The sequence below is a fragment of the Bos grunniens genome, chromosome 12, assembly GCF_055505025.1.
Source record: "Bos grunniens cultivar Pamir isolate PY7600 chromosome 12, Bosgru_T2T1.0, whole genome shotgun sequence".
Lineage (NCBI taxonomy): Eukaryota > Metazoa > Chordata > Mammalia > Artiodactyla > Bovidae > Bos > Bos grunniens.
Genome location: NC_141176.1, coordinates 68,998,097 through 69,020,362, shown reverse-complemented (window position 1 = coordinate 69,020,362; position 22,266 = coordinate 68,998,097). Strand labels below are relative to the sequence as shown.

The window sequence follows — 22,266 nt, the reverse complement described above, 5'->3', positions numbered from 1 at the left end:
CTAACATTCCAGATTCCTATGCAATATTGCTCGTTATAGCATTGGACCTTGCTTCCATCCCCAGTCCCATCCACAACTGGGTGTTGTTTTTGCTTTAACTCCATCCCTTCATTCTTTCTGGAGTTATTTCTCCACTGATCTCCAGTAGCATATTGGGCACCTACCGACCTGGGGAGTTCATCATTTAGTGTCCTATCTTTCTGCCTTTTCATACTGTTCATGGGATTCTCAAGGCAAGAAGTGCTTTGCCATTCTCTTCTCCAGTGGATCACATTCTGTCAGACCTCTCCAACATGACCCGTCCGTCTTGGGTGGCCCCACATGGTATGGCTTAGTTTCATTGAGTTAGACAAGGCTGTGGTCATGTGATCAGATTGCCTAGTTGGAATGCAAAAATAGGAAGTTAAGAAACACCTGGAGTAACAGGCAAATTTGGCCTTGGAGTACAGAATGAAGCAGGGCAAAGGTTAATAGAGTTTTGTCAGGAGAACGCACTGGTCATAGCAAACACCCTCTTCCAACAACACAAGAGAAGACTTTACAAATGGACATCACCAGATGGTCAACACTGAAATCAGATTGATTATATTATCTGCAGCCAAAGATGGAGAAGATCTATTCAGTTAGCAAAAACAAGACCGGGAGCTGACTGTGGCTCAGATCATGAACTCCTTATTGCCAAATTCAGACTTAAATTGACAAAAGTGGGGAAAACCACTAGACCATTCAGGTATGACCTAAATCAAATCCCTTATGACTATACAGTGGAAGTGAGAAATAGATTTAAGGGACTCGATCTGATAGACAGAGTGCCTGATGAACTATGGACCAGAGGTTTTGTGACATTGTACAGGAGACAGGAATCAAGACCATTGAAAGAAAAAGAAATGCAAAAAAGCAAAATGGCTGTCGGAGGAGGCCTTACAAATAGCTGTAAAAAGAAGAGAAGTGAAAAGCAAAGGAGAAAAGGAAAGATATACCCATTTGAATGCAGAGTTCCAAAGAATAGCAAGGAGAGATAAGAAAGCCTTCCTCAGCAATCAATGCAAAGAAATAGAGGAAAACAACAGAATATGGAAGACTAGAGATCTCTTCAAGAAAATTAGAGATACCAAGGGAACATTTCATGCAAAGTTGGGCTCAATAAAGGACAGAAATGGTATGGACCTAACAGAAGCAGAAGATATTAAGAAGAGGTGGCAAGAATACACAGAAGAACTGTACAAAAAAGATCTTCACGACCAAGATAATCACGATGGTGTGATCACTGACCTAGAGCCAGACATCCTGGAATGTGAAGTCAAGTGGGCCTTAGGAAGTATCACTGTGAACAAAGCTAGTGGAGGTGATGGAATTCCAGTTGAGCTATTTCAAATCCTGAAAGATGATGCTGTGAAAGTGCTGCACTCACTATGCCAGCAAATTTGGAAAACTCAGCAGTGGCCACAGGACTGGAAAAAGTCAGTTTTCATTCCAGTCCCAAAGAAAGGCAATGCCAAAGAATGCCCAATGTTCATTGCAACACTATTTACAATAGCTAGGACAAAGAAGCAACCTAGATGTCAACTGACAGATGAATGGATAAGGAAGTTGTGGTATGCATATACCATTGTGTATATACAATGGAATATTACTATATATTATTATAGTAATATTAATATAGAATATTAATATACAATGGAATATTACTCAGCCATAAAAAGGAATGCATTTGAGTCAGTTCTAATGAGGTGGACAAACTGAGTGAAGTAAGTCAGAAAAAGAAAAACAAACACTGTATATTAACGCATATATATGGAATCTAGAAAGATGGTACTGATCAACCTATCCATAGGACAGCAGTGGAGATGCAGACAGAGAAAAAAGACCTATGGACACAGTGGGGGAAGGGGAGTGTGGGATGAAGTGAAAGAGTAACACTGAAAATATATATTGTCATATGTAGAACAAATAGGCAGTGGCAATTTGCTGTATGGTGCAGGGAGCTCAAACCTGGCGCTCTGTGACAACCTGGAGGTGTGGATGGCATGGGAGGTGGGAGGGAAGCTCAAGAGGGAGGGGACATATGTATACCTGTGGCTGATCCAGGTTGATGTATGGCAGAAACTAACACAATATTGTAAAGCAATTGTCCTCCAATTTAAAATATTAATAATAAAAAATAATTCAGTTCCAAATGTGAGCCCTGAGAGGCCTCTAGCTTCTGCTGAATCTAGGCTTGCCACCACCAAGTGAACACACTAAGCTGTTCCAGGTGTGGTTAGGCTGCTGGAGGATGACAGAGCACAGGAACAGAGAAATCTTATCCAGCAAAGGCCATTCTAGACCAGTCAGCCTCTGCTAGTCCAAAAGGTGACCACAGAAGTAAGAGCAAGCACACTGGACACCGGAAGAACCACTCAGAAGACCCTAGGCCAAACAAATGAGCTAAAATCATAAATAAATAGCTTTTCATGAAGCCACTTAATTTGGGGGTATTTTGTTATGCAGCAAAATTTAACTGTTGGAAATTTGCATAGAACTATTATTTTCTTTAACCATGCACAAGACGTTGCTCATCCAGATCACTTGAGAATGGTCACAGACAATCAAAACTATTGTTTTGAATGGCCTTAGCCATTCGATGTCTTTCCAGATGCAGAGAAACCTCTTGCAAGTTAGAGGGCGAAAGACAAGTTAAAAGCACAGGCTCAAATCCTGGCTCCAGCACTAAGCAGACTTGATAGTGACTTAACAGTGACACGCCTGTGCCTTGACTTCTTCACCCCCGAAATGGAGAAAACAACAACGCACATGCTATAAAGTGTGTGTGAGGATTCACTGTGGTGATGGGACGATGGATTTCAAACACTCAGGACACACTTCCCCAACGTACGTTAGCTTATTCTATTTACTTAAAGGGACCCCAAGCCATTTACTTTGAAGGAGATAGCTGAGATTATGGGTAACAAGCAGCAGACACACTTTACCAAGTTAAGTGCAAATAGAACTCTATTATTTTTTCCTGCCTTTAGATACTTTTAAACACCTAATGATTCTGCATGTGCTACATGCACTCAATATTTTGGGTCCTTCAGCGAGTGCCTATAATAGTTGGAAAATTCAATCACTGCACATAATGAACAATGATAATATTAGTATGTGGCAAGTACTAGAGAGCTTACCGTGGAAACAAATAAGCTTCAAAGACATGAAGTGACATTCCCAGGTTCATGTATCCGTGAGCAGTTCAACAAAGAAAAGACTTTAAAGTACTCTTGAGTTGATTGTATTAGCTGTCAGGGACTATTTCCATCTCATAGGCCAAGTTTCTCATACATATTGATGAAAGAAAAGAACTTACAGCTTGTTTGAAATAAGAATTGAGATGTTAAAAAAAAGAGAGGTTGATTGCTGATCTGTCTCTGTCTGGGACTAATAGGCCTATGATATTGAATGTCAGGTTTTTTTTGTTTTTTTTCCAATGGGAAAACAAGTTTCCTATTATGTCTAGTCACCAGGCACACCCATTTTTCCAGGTTACAGAATTGGATAGAAAAGAAGGTGCTAATAAGGTCCTCATTGATTTTGTAGACAGTGAGAGATGTTGGTTGGGGAAAAAGTAATGGTCACTTCAAGATATGGTTAATTAGTCCCTCTAACCAAGAGTTTGTGCACACCTGATAAGTGTAAAATATAAAACTCTATTGATAAATCTCTCACCCATTCAGTACTGCATAAAATTCTGGGTCATACTGTGCTAGACTCTTCTTCACATTGTAAATTGCTCCCTGGAAATTGCATTGGCTTTTTCAGGAACTCTGTATAATAGAGCCATGAAAATGACAGATACTGAGCTCATGGTCTTTAGGCTGAAGTCTGAAGAAGAATACTGGCTCCATAAGTTACTAACTCTTTAACTTCGGACAAGTCATTTAAACTTTCAAGTGTTTAGTTCCCACATCTGTAAATTGGTGATAATATCAATTGCTTTGTAGGATTACCAATGTTCAGAACAGTGCATAAGTAGGTACGGGTGCTATTCACATGTTGAGCCTTTTCTGTCTAACCTATTTTCTCTCAATGACTCTTATTATCCTTACCCTACTCCAGACACAAATATATTCCTTAAATAAGCTTAATTTTTGATTACTTATTACAACTGTCAAAAATAACCCTTGCTTTTTGCAGCAATGAGACAAAAGGTGAAAGTATTTTTCCTTAAATGTTTATATTGGCATAGTGTTTCTGATGAATTCAAGATTGAAGGTTCTTGATACATTATTTTTTATTTGCTTAATCTTGGTTATTGTGCTCATCTAAGTCGTGTCCAATTCTTTTGTGACCCCATGGACTGTAGCCCACCAGGTTCCTCTGTCCATGGAATTCTCCAGACAAGAACACTGGAGTGAGTTGCATTTCCTTCTCTCGGGGATCTTCCCAACCCAGAGATTGAACCCATGTCTCCTGTGTCTCCTATACCAGCAGGCAGACTCTTTACCACTAAGCCACTAGGGATTCCATTGTATCTAATAAATATTCATAATCCATATCTTGGTATCTGAATAAACTCTTCCCAAAGATTTATCTGTTACATGAGACAACTAAAGTGTCTCTTTAGGTACCAAGGGAGCAAGATTTCTAATCTTTTCAGGCTGTGCAAAAAACCCAACTAAAACCATGAGCCAAAAATGATTAGTTTTTAATATACGTACAGGGTAGAAAGAAAAGTAATCAGTGGTATTTTCAGCTACACTTATGTCAATATTGGCCTTATCTGCTTCAGAAACAACACTCACATACCAACCCAAAGTGGCTTCTTTGTGGAATGAAAACAATTGACTGTGAAGGTTTCTGATTTACAAGTGTAATTTCACTTATTCACTCAGAAATTTCTGACTCAATGAATAAAACAGTACTAAGGTGTAAAGCATCTTCAAGCTGTAGTTCAGGATTTGTTTTTTCTGCCCCTTCCAACTGTGGCTGGAGCTTTTCCACTTGTGTTAAGGTATTTAGACTTTAAGTACCAAATAAATAAAAGTTTATTCATAATGTTTTTATTTTCTCAAAGTATTAAAGTAATTCCCCTGCTTGATGTCACACGCAAACGTACAACTTTAAGAAGAAAACTTAGCTTTGTACTATTTGCAATCATAAAAAAAATCCTACTCTTGGTGTGTTCAACTCCGTGTTTTAAACAAATTATAGTTTACTCTGATTTCTACCTTTTACTCTATTGTAATTTCGTGCAATTTGACATATGCTCTACCTCAAATGATCTAATTTTAGGTAGTATTTACCTAAATTATAAGTAGTGTTGAGGAACCATTATTAAAAATGTTAAGCCTTTTATCATAAAAATTCTAAACATATAGAAAAATAGAACAAAGAACACAATGAACACCCATTTACAGACCACCCAGCTCCAACAATTATGTGTTCTTTTGTCATTAATTTTCCTAATATTGAATTTCATAAAATGCATGATATTTGGAAAAACTCTGAGACTGGCTACAGTGACATTATCAGAACCTGGTATTAGTACTCATTTTTCTGCTGTTGTATTAAATCATAATGGAAAACAAAGCACTATTTTTCTTCTTTCCACTGTTTCAAATGAGATGAGACTTGTGGTGGGTTTTTCTCAAGTTATTTTTTTTAATGGTGTGTTTCTGTAGGAGCATTAAAGTGTACTCAGCTTTCTGATCAATACGACACTGACTAAATATAGATTTACTTACGAGGTAGACTGAAAGGAGCCATGTTGGACAAATGAGCAGATAATGTCTCTTTTAACAAGTTCATAATTATGTATTTATTACATGAGCTCCTCCACAATAGCTCCAGGGAACTCTAACAGACCCTGCCTAAACAAGGCTTGTTCTAACAACCAAGCTATACAGTAGGAGCTATCATGAGACCAGAGCACAAAGCACTTAAGAGAAACAAACCAACATGAGTTGTATTATGGCTTTCTCTTCCTTCTTGAGAAGAAAGATGAGAACAAATGAGGTTAAGGAAAACATTGTCCACAGAAGTCAGGGAAACCTAAAGAAATTCATTTATCTTGGGATATCTGACACATGCTGTATCAATAAAGAAGGGGAAACAAAATATTACATATATGTATTATATACATTTATTATATAATTTATACATTAAATATAGATTGCATATACATAACTGATATACATTATACATCAATTAAATTACTATTGAAATAAAATATTAAACAACCTAAAGTAGCCTCTTAACTGAGTCAAATAAAAGGAAAAAAAGCTTGCATTTTGATCTGAGTATTGCCATCACTCAGTGCTTTGTGAATATAGTCCTTTCTGTATAGAATTCTTTCTCACCTCTTTCCACTTGAATTTCTATTCTTTTTTAAGTTGCAGGTCAACTATCATCTCCTTCCGAAGGTTTTCTTTAACTAATCCTGGCAGCCAGTCATTTCTCTCTTTGCTAACTGTAATAATAGCTAACCTATACTGAGTGCTTACTGATATGCTAAGTGCTATATATTCCTTATCTGACTTAGTTGCCCAAAAGCCCTATGAAGCTGGCACTTATTAAGTCCCATTTCAGACATGAGGAAACTGAGGTTCTAAGAGATGAAGTGACATATCTAAAGACACGCTTTGTAAACATTTCTGTTACAGCCCTTCTCAAAAATAATATTAACATTGAACTCATCGGACCAGGTGTGCTTAGTCGCTCTGTCATGTCCGACTCTTTGCGACCCCATGAACTGTAGCCCACCAGGCTCCTCTTTCCATGGGGATTCTCCAGCAAGGATCCTGGAGTGGGTTGCCATACCCTCCTCCAGGGGATCTTCCCACCCCAGGGATCAAATCCAGGTTTCCTGCATTTCAGGCGGATTCTTTACTGTCTGAGCCACCAGGCCAGGAGGAGGATTTAAAATACGTGTATGTTAAGATTCTTTTCCTTTTAGTCCCTAGGTGAAAGTCATTCAGTCCTGTCCAACTCTTTGTGACCCATGCACTGTATAGTCCATGGACTTCTCCAGGCCAGAATACTGGAGTGGGTATCCTTGCCCTTCTCCAGGGGATCTTCCCAACCCAGGCATCAAACCCAGGTCTCCTACATTGCAGGCAGATTCTTTACCAGCTGAGCCACAAGGGAAGCCCTTTAGTCCCTGAAGTTACTAATTATTTTAAAGCATACCCAGGGTATATTTTAATGAGGTATGATAAGACAAAAGGACAGAGAGATGAAAGTCATGAAAGATAACATTTATATTCAGAGATCTCTAGAAACAGGATGCCAGGTAAGATGCAGGTCCACGTGGGGAAGCACCAGGGCCATTCAGGAGGCAGAAAGAGTGAGGGGAAAGCAAGCTCAAAGTCTTTACTGTGGTTTCTGAGGAAAGAGATGGGCAAGGTGGGGTAGTATGCTAAGAAAGTTTAGGATCAGGTAGTTTGAATAATTTCAACAGGTTCTGGGCTGTAGGAGGTGTCTCTAGCTGTATGGTACCCAGCTCTGGGATGATTTAGGGTCAAGGGAATATTGGCTTGATGTGTGAGTTTGATAAAGGAGGTGGTTAGGGATGTAGGCCCTGGGTTAGGTTGGTTTACATATGAAAGACATGTTCTCAGGTTAGATGCTTACAATATTTAGGAATTAATGAGTCCTGGGAGAGGCCACCTGCCAGGATTCACTAGGCCGCAAGATGCCTCAAAATCATCACAAGATACAGACAATAGAAAAAAAAAAAACATGATGAATAAAACACCAACCTTGTTAGAAAACTTCAGCAGTGCTGCTGAAGATGACTGCTCAGATTTTGCTATTGTGATTTTGGGCTGGATAATTCTTGGTTCAGTCCTCTTCCCTGGGTGTTCAGCAGCATCTCTGGTCTCTACCTGCTAGATGCCAGAACTTGCCCCCTCACAACCCCCACACCCAGTCCCCCTTACATAATTGTGACAACAAATAATGCCTCCAGGCATTGCTAAATATCCTCAGAGCAAACTCACCCCTGGTTGAGAACCAGTGTTCCAGATAACTCACAGTTTAGTTTGGCCATGTCTTCACACAGCTCCTCTCACTATAGAAACATGAAACCTGAAAGCCTTATATCATTCATATTTGAAATAATCTTTAATGGAGAGAAACGGTCTCATTTCCCTTGGTCCCAGAGAGGAAAATGAAGTCACGAAGCACAGACAGCTAAATGGCAAATTTAAGATGAGTCTTAGCAGATGCCGTCCAAAAAGACAATCATGAGCTCCTGGTGGAATAGATTAAGAACTGGTCCAGGCGCATCTCTGCCTTGGAAGCAGAACAGACTTTCCCAAGCTGCTCTAGCTGTGCTTTGGTAAGAAGGACATCAGGCCTGGAAATTCTGGAGGACTCACCTGCCTTGTCAGCTATCAGAAAGCTTACATTGTAAATAGGTAGTCTGCATTTTTGTTTCTTATTTTCTTATACACGTTGGACATCAAATAAATGGACAAGCTCTGAGCTGACTAACATCAACACTGGATGTGAAAACAGGGCCAGACCCATCATGAACATTTGAGATTTGCTGTAATAAGATGGGCCAGATGCTCACAAATAGGAAAGCACAAGCCTGGGGATCTGAGTATGTTCTTTGATAGTTCAACACTCCTGTCTGCCAGACTCTGATTATCAGTGACTGAGAAACTATGTAGTTAAAGTTAGAAAAGCCAAATGGTAGCCTGAATGAGAACCCAAATGTAGATAAGGATCAAAGAGGCACATAGTCTGACAGGGAACAGACACTGTTAGCACACAATAAAATGTTTTCATATCACATTAACCCTGTCTTCATATTATCCATGGTCATGGAGTATTTCATTTCTCTCTCTCTCTCTTTTTTTTTTTTTATGGAGAAGACAGTTAGAACTGACCTAGAGTTGAGGAAATTGAATTTAAAATACGTCAAGTTCTTATTATTGAAGTTCTGATTTATACATCTTTCGGATTTCTACTTTATGAAGTCACGTTTTACCTCATAAATTGAGAAAAGGACTTGCTAAGAGATAAATGTCCATTTAAGAAATATTTGTGGAATGAATGTACTGGGAATATAGTCCTGGACAGGGCAGATGGGGTTCTAGGAGGCTTGATGAAGCTTATATTCTGAAAGGGGAATATATAGAAAACATGAATATGATTTACTCTAGTGGCAGAACTTATAAAACCTTCTCTCCCAAACTGCTCACGTGGCTCAACCAGAAAAGGTAATGAATACCTCTGAATAAAATATCTGAACTTCATATTTATTTGAAAAACAAATGTCAAACCCAAGGCTGTTAGAAGTTCAAATCTAGAGGATGTATTTTTTCTGTAACTATTGTGTATGTTAATGATGTTTCACAGAGCCCTAAAAGCAGGTAAATCTGACCTAATTAGAATAATGACTGAAGAAAAAGCTTTTATTACCAGTGATATACTCTCGTTTCAAAACTGATTAGGTATGCCATATAAGGAGAAACTGAACACACACACACACAGAGAAATGGCTTATTGATTTACGTATTTTGTTGTTGCACTTTTGTAGGCTTTATTTGGCATACTAAAGCAGTCACACCTTTGCTCTAAAATTTAGAGGATATATTTATTTCTCATTGTGTGGAATGCACATAAGTCTTAGAGGCTGCCCTGATTCTCTGGGGTATTAGGTACATTTTTTCCACATTTGTTTTTGGTTTAAACTGAATAGCTTCCCTTTTTGTTTATCAGCTTAAAGTATTTCAGTATCACAGAAAGCTGGAATTTTGTATACAGAAGGATTTGCCCAAGTTTTGCTGTTTGCTTTCTCTTTCTCCTTTTATTCTTTATCACTTAAACCCATCCCTTTCCAGAAAAAGAAGAGAAAAAAAAACCCGTTATTTTCTCCAGTGCCTTAGTAGGTTTAAATTTATTGGATACACCTTCAAAGTTATATGTTTAATTGCATGATACAGATAAAGGGACACTAATTTTGCTGAGACCTTGGTGAAAATGGTGGAGTGAATTCATACTTTAATGCATCCCCTCTCTGTCTGCAAACAGAGCAGTGACAGAAAAACCATAAAAAGGGGTGGGGGAAGCCATAGAGAGGAAGTGATAGGAAATACGGAAGAACAGTTACAAGGTATAAGGTACAAATTGAGGAGCTCCCACATGCATCTGATAGAAATGAAAATGAGGAAGACAGCAGAGAGGAAATTTGGAGAGGTACTAGTTGAGAATTTTCTAGAAGTAAAGAAAAACATGAGTTCTGAGATTGAAAGTAATTGTGGTGTCCCATCCCCAGGCCTGATCTAGCCTGTCTAAAAATAATTTAGAATTGAGACAGCAACGTTCAAATGCTGTGTTGGAGGGAATGTCAACACAGGTTTAAAATGAATGGGTATTGTCTTTCAAGTGAAAAGCACTGTAATAAATGCACCGCCTTAATATTTATTATGGTGACTCTAAGGACAAAGGAGATTAGATATGACACATCATTTGTTTTTTACAAACTCTGGAAAACAACAGGAAGTCATAATTTGAGATAATGTAATTGTACGAAGCTTCTCATTGCTTTCCAGAAACAATAAAAATGCATTCTTTCAGGGATTCTATTCACAACACTTTGTGCATACATGCTCCCCTTCTGAATTTTTACTGTGCTTCTCTTTTATTTTACAGACTAAAGAGGATCTAGAAAAACCTGGATCTGATTTTTTTTTTTTAATTCTAGTACTATAAATGTTTGTTGTTTAGTCACTAAGTCACATCTGACTCTTTGTGACCCCATGGACTGTAGCCCACCAGGCTCCTCTGTCCATGGGATTCTCCAGGCAAGAATGTTGGAGTGGGTTGCCATTTTCTTCTCTGGTAGATCTTCCTGATCCAGGGGTTGAACCCAGGTCTCCTGCATTGGCAGACAGATTCTTTTACTGCTGAGCCACAGGGAAGCCCTCCTATAAATGTAGGCCCTACTAATCTACTGTTTTGGGGACACTTATTGGGTTGGCCAAAAAGTTCATTTTGATTTTGATTTTTTTGCATAAAATCTTATGAAAAAATCCAAATGAACTTTTAGGCCAATTCAATACAAGGGTTCACAAAGAGTGACCCAAGACTGTCTGGTCAAGCAATCTGGTGATTTTTCTCTAATGCTATCAGCCATAAGGATCTGGAAATAAGATTATTTTCTGGTCATCATAGAGAGTTTTCTTATTTTCTATTGCTCTAGAAAAAGACCCTTGCACTCAGAAGCCTTCGCATGGGGCTCCCCGCTTCCACCATCAGAGGCCTCTTCCCCTCGTTTACTCCCGGGCTCTGCTGATCTCACCTTCCTGAGCGCCACCCACCCCTCTGAGGCAAGTTCCAGCGCAGTCACCTCCATTTCTTCATTCAGTTTTCCACTCGGTGAAGTCCGTCTCTCCTCTCTCTGGCATTTCTTTGTCTCAATGCCTCTTGCCTTTTCTTGCGGCTATGAGAACTTGCATATCTTTTACTATTTCAGGCTTTTCCTTATTTCAGTTTGACGATATAAGTGTTCTCGATAGACAAGTGGCTTTGACCACTCTGCATGGCATGTGATACTTCCCTGACTGGAGATGGAACCTGCCTCCCTTGCAGTGGAAGCACAGAGTCTTAACCACTGAACCACCAAGAAAGTCCCTCGAGTATCTTTTTATTTAGTGAAATTAATACCTCAGTATGATCACCTTTAGCTCTTGTTATGCCAAATTGAAACTGTTGAGAATTTACAAAGAATTTTAACTTATGACAGTCTGTTTTAAAGGAATTTACAATGTGATTGAGCAATGAAGATAGGCCATTAATTCACCTGAAGAAAACTAGCGCTACCTGGCAATATATAAGTGTCAGAGGAGCAGCAAAATTATGAACTGTTTTAGAACCCACTGTTCATTGAATTATCCAGTTGGTGTCCTATTTTGCATTTATCACGTTGACATCTTAATGATGATTTTATTGAATGGCTGCTGCTCACTACAGCTTCCAAGTACAGTTCAGTAAGTGATCAAGAAATACATTTGGAATCTTTATCATAGTTTATACCTAATAAGAGCTGAGAAGAGAGAGAAGTGAAAGTGAAACTGTTAGTCGCTCAGTCGTGTCTGACTCTTTGCGACCCCATGGACTGCAGCCCACCAAGCTCCTCTGTCCATGGGATTTCCCAGGCAAGAACACTGGAGTGGGTTGCCATTCCCTTCTTCAGGGGGATCTTCAAGAACCAGGAGTCGAACCCAGGTTTCCTGTACTGTAAGCAGAAGGAGATGGTGAAGGAGAGGGAAGCCTGGTGTGCCGCAATGCATGGGGTTGGGTCGCAGAGTCGGACGCAGCTGAGCAGCTGAACAACACACGCAGACGGAAGAGGCAATACATCGTCTGCTAAGATATTTTCTGTTGTGTTTCATTTTCTGGAAGACAGCGATGGCCTGGACTGTGAGGTTCCTTCCGATGTTAAGCATACCAGTCTCAGACACAGACCATTCCAGGAGGGGCTGCCTTCCTGTGTTTGCTGCTGACATCGCCGAGCTGGGGTTCCGTCTCTCCCCACCCCGCGCCAATGTCAGCATATTCAGGAGGTGATTCATTTCTGTCGCCTGCATGGTAATCAGCCTCAGCATCGCATCACATAATACATCACTGTCAGACCCCCTGACTCCTTGATGTCTTGGTCCCTGTGAGAGGCCTGGAGATCAGATCGGTCTGATCACTCAAGTCAGAGCTGGAACACTTGGCCTGAGGAAGCATGAGGGCCACATGTCTGTATGCTAACTTGATGCAACCTCTCTGACAGCCCCTGATAACGCTGCAGTTTTCCAAGGAGCCCCTTAATTTATCTGCTGTTAATCACTTTGTTAGGTCCTGTAATGGAATCAGTCAACCGTCAAGTGCTCTTACTTCTGGCTCTACCCATGGTACCTCCTGGCACTGCCTGTTTCCTCCCATCACTAGGATGCAGGCTTTATTAGGCCCTGGCCATCTCACGTGGTAATCACTTCCCTGTGCCTTGTTGTTCAAACTGAATGTGGCCGTGGAAATAATTCTGGCCTTTGGCATCAACACAATGAATACCTCAGAATACCTCAATTTAGTTGTTCTTCAACGCCAATCAATACAGATCATCCCCAAAACCTACACCAAGAATTTTTAAGGATATTAAAAAGTCTGTCAACTCAATCTATCTATTGAGTTTTTCCAACTCCGCAAACTGGCATGCCCCTACTAAAAGTCTCTTTTTCGTTCCTGCCATATTGCTTTACCTTTTAGTTTTCCACCATTAGATCTTTACTTGAATAGAGACACCATTAAAGACTGACTTCCCATAGTAGTGCTGACTGTAAAGAACGAGGATCATCATTTCAAACATCTCCTCCCAACCCAGTCTGCTCAATAATATGCAGATTTACTTTCCAGCATATGTTGAAAACAAAGCTACAAGCTCAATGTCATTAGGGTATGACTCTGAGTTGCTGATGGATTTGAACATAATTAATCATACATATCCTCACCTGCTCCATGTGGGACTCACAATTTACAAATACAAGCCATTTGTCTGAGGTTATAGCTTATATCACAATCTTAACTTTGGTCCCAATGCTATACTCTCACCAATGGAGTTATTGGCCTTGGGCACCCACTTGTGATCAGTAATGATGGACACATGTATTACGGTAGCTGGAAAGGATCCACAAACAATTTATTTCAGTACCTTCATTCGAAGAATAGAGGGGTTAAGGGACTTGCCCAAGGCTACCCAGCTTTGTCAGTTTGTGTATTTAAAATATTATTTTTAGAAATTCTTTTCCAAAGTTTTATCTCTCCTTGACTTTGTGGTTCCCAAAGACCATTTCCTGAAGTGGACTCATAGGAAGATTCTGGAAACTCATAGAACAGCTGTTAACACAGCATAACCCTGCCTTCCAGTTTCTATGTGTGCCTTAAGGAGGGCAATTTGGAGAAGAAAAAAGAAAAAGGAAGGGACATTCATTGAATACCTCCAAGGAGAGGTGGATTCTGTCAACCAGTACAAAGTGGCGTTGATTGAGGGCTTGCTGGGTGCCAAGCACTGTTCAGAGTGCTTTGCATGTATTATCTACCGACCTAATCCTCAAACAGCCCTATGCAGGAAGAACTATTCTTACCATCCTATTTTACAGATAAGGAAATTACCACGGCTGAGCCACCCAGCTAACAGGCAGTGTAGCTGGATTCACTCCAAGGCACCTTGCTATCTTGCCTACAGGAAACCTCACTTCACTCTATGAAGTGAGTGCTGTTGCTAAAAATTTACAGATGAGAAAACTGAAGCTAATCAGAACTGTGTGACTAAAGCCTAAGAGGTGAAAGCAGCCGGATATGAACTCTTATCTACCTCTTTTCATTCTCTCATGTAAGTCCATGGTAAATGCATCAGAAATGATGACTTAGGCATTTTAACCCTGACTTAGAGGAGTTGAGTCCAAACCAACCTAGCAAATACTACTAGAAAGAGTAGGTGCTTCAGCGATGCACTTATACATTTGACTTCCCCTGCCTCTCTCCCTGCTGTGAAAGGGAGATAAGGCAGGTTTCAGCTGAGGATATCAGGCCTGGTAAGATCCTTCGTGGACAGACCATGAGTCTGACCCCACACAAGGCACTCCTCCCCAGATGCCTGCTGTAGCTTCGAGCACAAAATCTGCACAGCACGCATGTGGTGAAACAGATTATAATGGCAGCCTGGCCTGTCACTGTCCAAACTCCACAGTGGGTTGGATCTACTGTTTTGTCTGATTCATAAAAGAGATTTCCTGTGGGTTATTATCTGGAGGAAGTCCTCTCTCTGTCAGTGGTGGTGAATCTTTAGGCAGCTGTGCCATAGGATATAATGAGAACAAAGATTTAATCTGAATTCACTCAAGAAATAACAGATTCAGGGTGTGAATCCCAGCTCCGGCAGGGGTTGAACAAACAGCTGCAAGATCACCATGGTCTCACACTGAAGGTGTGTAACTTGTCAGAGTAGTGAAATCTCATGTGAAATGTGTGTGAGGGTGATGTTGTTCAAGCAGAAGGCCGGTCAACAGTACACTTCCCTGAAGACATTTTTCAATTACAGATGCATGGCAATTAGAAATGGGAAAAGGCTGGACGTGGTCACCAAGTTTATTGTCTCTGCCAAGGAGGGTAAAGCCTGAGACTTTGATTCATATAATACAGTTTCTAAAATCTAGCTTGTATGACTTCCTGTGGGGGGCTTGTTTATAATCGTGTAATCCAAAGAGCCCACCAGTATCACCTGAATTTTAACATATTTCAACTACCTTTTAGCAAGGGATATCCACTCTCTAAATTTATCAACTCATCTTTCCATTTTATTATTATTATATTTTTGGAAGGGCCCTAAAGATAACTTCTTTATAGAAAGTAAAACTGAGGCTCAGAGAGGCTGAATTAAGGCTTTCATCTGCTTCTTAGGGCTTCCCTTAGGGCTCAGTGGTAAAGAATCTGCCTGTAACGCAGGAGAAGTGGGTTCAATTTCTGGGTCAAGAAGAGCAGATCCCCTGGAGGAAGGCATGGCAACCCATTCCAGTATTCTTGCCTGGAGAATCCCATGGACAGAGAAGCCTGGTGGGCTATAATCTATAGGGTCACACAGAATAGGACATGACTGAAGTGACTTAGCACGCACCTGCTTCTCAACCCATTCTTTGAATGAAGACTTTCACCAGAGGCCCGATCTATTGCTTTTTCATTAAATATAACTAGTGTTCATCATTTTACAGATTGTGAGTCTAAGCTGTAAGACTTTATAATTCTGTTTCCAGAAAAAACAAAAAAACCCAAAAAAACCTTTAGCTGAAACAGCTACAAATGTTCACTGTTTACAGCTATTATATTCTGGTAAATAGAATTTGATCAGTGCTAGAGCTCATGTCATAGACCAATGATTAGTGTTTTGTAGGGTACAATTAAGCTGAAAATATTTTTTTTCTCGCAAAAGACATCTGCATAAGAGCAACATTCTGAAAACAAGTCAACGTTTACAATGTTCAACATCAGCTACAAATATTTGCTCTAGAAAGCATAGGGCATTCTTTTACATTACTGAAAATTTACATTTCTTAGTAAAATATTCCGTTCAGTGTTTTGACACTAAATGCATATTTATCATGGATGACCGAAGAACATTTATATACCAGATGCATGAGTAATTTTCCAAAACACAAATACTATGTTTTATTCTTGGTTATTGTTATGGATGGAATTGCACTGCCCTGCTTGCAAGATCATATGTTGGAATCCTAATCCTCCCATGTGACTGTATTTGGAAATAGGACTTATAGGGAGTAATTAGAGTTAAATGACACCTGAAACTATCATAACATTCCTCATCAATTCTACTCCAGTATAAAATAAAAGTTAAAAAAAAGGCAAGTCAGGACATGGAAGCAACCTAGATGTCCATTGACAGATGAATGGATGAAGAAACTGTGCTACATATATACATATAATGGAACATTAGTTGATCATGAAAAGGAATACACTTGAGTCAGTTCTAATGAGGTGGATGAACCTAGAACCTATTATACACAGTGAAGTAAGTCAGAAAGAGAAAAACAAATATCAAATACTGCTTATTAACACATATATGTGGAATCTAGGAAGATGGTTAGTGCTGATGAACCTATTTGCAGGCAGCAAAGGTCTGTCTAGTCAAGGCTATGGTTTTTCCACTGGTCATGTATGGATGTGAGAGTTGGACTGTGAAGAAAGCTGAGTGCCAAAGAATTGATGCTTTTGAACTGTGGTGTTGGAGAAGACTCTTGAGAGTCCCTTGGACTGCAAGGAGATCCAACCAGTCCATTCTGAAGGAGATCAGTCCTGGGTGTTCTTTGGAAGGAATGATGCTAATGCTGAAACGCCAGTACTTTGGCCACCTCATACGAACAGTTGACTAATTGGAAAAGACTCTGATCCTGGGAGGGATTGGGAGCAGGAGGAAAAGGGGACGACAGAGGATGAGATGGCTGGATGGCATCACTGACTCGATGGACATGAGTTTGAGTGAACTCCGGGAGTTGATGATGGACAGGGAGGCCTGGCGTGCTGCGATTCATGGGGTCGCAAAGAGTCGGACACGATTGGGCGACTGAACTGAACCGAATGGAGACACAGACACAGAGAAGAGAAGTGTGGTCACAGTGAGAGGAGGAGAGGGTGGGACGAATTGAAGCAGTAGCACGGAAACATATACATTGCCATATGTAAAACAGACAGCCCGTGGGAATTTCCTGTTACGTAGTGAACTCAAATCCAGTGCTTTGCGACAACCTAGAGGTTTGGGATGGGTTGGGAGGTAGGAGGGAGGTTCAAGAAGGAGGGGATAGACATATACCTGTGGCTGATTCATGTTGATGTACGGCGGAAACTAATACAATATTGTAAAGCAGTTACCCTCCAGTTAAAAAGTTCTCTCTTTCTCTTGCTCAGTCATGCCTGACTCTTGGTGACCCCATGGGACTGTAGCTTGTCAGGCTCCTTTGTCCATGGGATTTCCTCGGCAGGCATACTGGAGTGGGTTGCCATTTCCTTCTCCAGGGGATCTTCCTGACCCAGGGATTGAACCCACATCTCCTGTGTCTTCTGCTTTGGCAGGCAGATTCTTTACCCCTGAGCTATTGGGGAAACCCATGAAAGACCATAAGTCAACATTTATTTTCTTCTAATCAGAGATGTGGAAATCCCATCATTGATCAGACATATCATCTGATCAGACCTATATTGATCAGATATATCATCTGACTAAGTGACTAGCAGATTAACAAAGGGCAACCAATATGTGTCTCCTTTTCAAATTGCTGGTATTTCCTACTTTTTATGTAACTTGGGTTAAAGTTCCAGACACAAAAGTGAAGTTCCTCTCCAGTTAAATATGATTGTGTGGTTGCTCTGGGTTGAAATAGTAAAGGAACCAAATAAGGGCATATTTAAGAAGCGTCCGGTAGGGTTATGCCAACTCTTATGACACAACGTGGTTTTGACAAGCAGTCTGAAGTCCACTAATCACTTGGGTAAAATCCTTCAGCTTGTTCCAGTTAGTTCCAACTCCACCAGCAATTAACTTGACAGGTTTACTGCAATCCTGGAAAAAGTGGACGCCAGGCAGGACACAGCTTCAAAGGTAAAGGTCAGAGTTGAGTGTCCAAAATCACCCAGTAATCTTAAAATGAAACTTCCCATTGTTACATTTGGACACACTTCACTAGAAGATGCTCAAAAAATTTGTTTCCTTACTCAGAAGTTACAGATTAATGACAGTTGTCAAGAAGTAAAGGTACAATATAACATCTTTATATAGCATGCACTTGGCTTTGTGGCTTTCAAAATGCAGCTGGCTTTGAAAACATAATTGTATGGGCTGTTTTTCTGCAGCCAAAATAAAAATTAAGTCCTTACTTGTTTAAAGAAAAAATAACTTCTTTTTTATAAATAATTTTCCTGTGTTCTAAACCTTGAGTAAAAAAAAAAAGAAAAAACCAAACCTCAAAAGGTTATTCAAATTAATTATGGTATGGAGTATGGCCTAACTGTATCTCTGATAATGACAAAACCTATTTCACCCGTGACAGAGTGTCTCAAAGGCCATCTGTCTTTTGACTACAAAGAACATTGAGGGATATCTATTTTAATGTGTCAGCATCAAAGAGAAATTTGTTCTCGTAGCCTTGAGATGCTCTCAGCACATGGAACAAACATTCTGAGCACAAAGCGGATTTTGGCTTTGGCCATATCTTAAGGAAAGCCCTGCTTTCACTGCTGCTGAATCTTCTCCTACCTATGGCTGCTGTGGGTTCTGCTTTTCCAAAGTAGAACCTCTGTCACTCCCCAAATACCATTCTTGATGTGAGGATGTTGGAACTCTTGCCGTGTTTCTCAGAACGTTCGAGAAAACTCCTGGGTTGACTTCTGAGATGGTGATTGATTCAGAAGACATTAGAGACTGTGCAGTGGGGGCTGGGTTTCCCTCCCATACACCTCACAGCTCGTATTATCTTCCTGTGCTACATGGAGTTTCAGGGAATCCTCACGACAATTCTATGGGGTGGTTACCATATCACCCCCATTTTGTAGATGAGTGAGCCGAAGATTTTGCATTAAGGAACTATCCCAAGGTTATCACAAACCATACTGTGGACAGACATGCATAGAATCACTCTTATGAGAGGGAGATAAAGCCCGTGATTTGGAAAATACAACTTCATTAGTTGAAATCACAACTCTTGCTTCTATGAATAAGGTTTAGGTACCACATTCACAAACCTGGTTTCTAGAAACTGTCTACTTCTCACATCCTTCTATCTAAGTTTTGCCCTTGGCTGGGTATAGTTTGTGGGAGGGTGTATGCACACACATACACACACAAATATTAAGGTTGTCAGAAAAAAATACAGGGCATCTTGTTAAACCTGAATTTCAGATAAATACTCAACACTCTTTTAGTGTAATTGTGTCCCAGGTATTGCATGGTACATACGTACATTAAAAAATTACTAATTTACCTGAAATTCAGATTTAAAGGTGCATCTTATTGTTTTACTTGTCAAATTTGGCAATCTTATAACGTATATATGCATATGAGTATATGTACATGTACATATATATATTTTTCAAAATAAATCTATGTATCCTCATATACCGGAGAAGGTGATAGCACCCCACTCCAGTACTCTTGCCTAGAAAATCCCATGGACGGAGGAGCCTGGTAGGCTGCAGTCCATGGGGTCCCGAAGAGTCGGACACGACTGAGCGACTTCACTTTCACTTTTCACTTTCATGCATTGGAGAAGGAAATGGCAACCCACTCCAGTGTTCTTGCCTGGAGAATCCCAGGGACAGGGGAGCCTGGTGGGCTGCTGTCTATGGAGTCGCACAGAGTCGGACACGACTGAAGCAACTTAGCAATAGCAGCAGTATCCTCATATACAATTATATATAACACTCTCTGACCCTAAAATGAGGTTAGCACCTTGTCCTTATATGCTTCTGTTTATTCTATACTTTCCATATGTAATAGCACTCACACTTTTAATTTCATTTTCAATGTCTACTTTCCTCACTGGAGCCTAAGCTGCACGGGGATTGTGGCCATAACATGTTGCAGACTCAGACCCCAGTACAAAAAATAACTTATGAAATAAGAATACAGAATATATGCTGTAGCCTACATCCAGAATTTGGCCAACAGATCACTCTAAAGAGCAAAGAGAATCTGCCCAACGGTGGACGCAGCTTGGGTCAGCAATTGAAATAATTAAAGAGATACAGGGCTTGAATTTAAAGGCACCACAAAAATGATTATATTGACTTCAATATTTTTGTCTCACTGATTTTGAATAAGCATTTTCAAATGATATTTATTTTTTTTTCCCAGTACTTGGCCAACCCACCAGGTGACAGGTGGTTTTTCTGCACTGGCATTGTTCCTACACCCTAGCCAGCCCCGTGAACCCTCCCCCGCAAGTCACACGCTTACCAGGTGTGCTTTGCACATTCAGCACACTCAGAAGTTTCACTTTGCCTCGGGTTCTATTATCAAGAATGCCATTTAGAAATTTTTATTTTCACCAAAAGCATTCAAACTGCAGGATAAAAAAGAGGCCAGAAATGGAAGCCTCCTCCCACTCTACATTACATTAGTGGCATTTTAAAATTACAGCCTCACCAGCTTCCTTCAGAAACACTGCATTTTTCATCTTCGGTGGCTGTGATTAAGTAACACTCACTCGGCACAGCTCCTGTGGTGACAAAGCTCCATTACAAAGGCCTCCTGTGTGGCATTCAGGTCATTAGAACTACACAGACTATTAGGAAACAGGAGCAGAGCTGCTAACAAACCCTTCGAATAATGGTTTCCCTTTTCTAATTGTGGTGAAGAATGAAGACTGAACTCAGGATGGTTTTGGAGTTGAATAAAATAGGAAAGGAAATGTATATGTACACACAAAAAGTATCACAATGTCGACTCGAGTTCTCTGAATGTTGTCCCATAGGGCTCTTAGCCTAGGAGCCCTGATCCCAGAAATCAGGGTTTTATTTCTGGATTCCACAAATTCCTCGAGTCGCCTCACTCAATACACTAAAGCAGGACTTGTGGGCGCAGGGAGAGGGAAGGAGGAGGTGGGATGAATGGAGAAAGTACCACTGACATATATTCACTCCCATGTGTAAGACAGATAGCTGCTGGGAAGCTGTTGTGCAGCACAGGGAGTTCAGCTTGGTGTCCATGATGACCTAGAGGGGTGGGATGGGGGGGAGGGGGAGGGAAGCTCAAGAGGGAGGACATAGCTGTAGACATACAACTGATCCACTTCATCGTACAGCAGAAATTAATACAACATTGTAAAGCAACTATACTCCAGGTAAACAATAAACAAAATGAAAAAAAGAAAGAAAAGAACATGGTTTTTAAATTAAAAATAAATAAGAATGCCTTCCAAAATTCCAGGTGGTGTAGTGGTAAAGAACCAGCCTGCCAACGCAGGAGCCGGAAGAGACTTGGGTTCGATCCCTGGGTCGGGTCGGGTAGAGCTCCTGGAGGAGGAAATAGCAATCCACTCCAGTATTCTTGGCCTGAAAAATCCCATGGACAGAGGAGCCTGGTGGGCTACAGTCCATAGGGTCGCAAAGAGTCGGACATGGCTGAAGCGACATAGCACAAACCCACAAGAGTCAGTTCCTCTGACTTTTAAGTATATTTGTATCTTTGTATATTTGTACCTCTTAAGTATATTTGGGGGCTTGCCCTGTAGCTCAGTCCGTAAAGAATGTGCCTGCAGTGCAGGAGACCAGGGTTTGATCCCTGAGTTGGGAAGATCCCCTGAAGGAAATGGCAACCCACTCCAGTGTCCTTGCTGGAAAATCTCATGGACAGAGGAGCCTGGTGGGCTGCAGTCCATGGGGTTGCAAAGAGTCGGGCACGACTGAGTGACTAACACTATGTATATTTATATATCCTTCTGGTTCTGTTTCTCCGGAGAACCTTGATTAACATGGTATCCTCTACTGAAGCTTTAGTTTCTTGAATGTCTACAGGGGACCGGTACTACTACTACTAAGTCGCTTCAGTCGTGTCCGACTCTGTGCGACCCCATGGACTGCAGCCTACCAGGTTTCTCCGTCCATGGGATTCTCCAGGCAAGAACACTGGAGTGGGTTGCCATTTCCTTCTCCAATGCATGAAAGTGGAAAGTGAAAGTGAAGTCGCGCAGTCGTGTCCGACTCCTGGCGACCCCATGGACTGCAGCCTAC

At 40.7% G+C, this 22,266-nt stretch overlaps 1 protein-coding gene across 5 annotated transcripts in view; it reads right to left on the bottom strand.

The window, feature by feature from the left end:
• Positions 1 to 22,266, bottom strand: part of GPC6 (glypican 6) — a 1,234,490-nt gene that overhangs the window by 195,079 nt on the left and 1,017,145 nt on the right. The window lies entirely within an intron of this gene.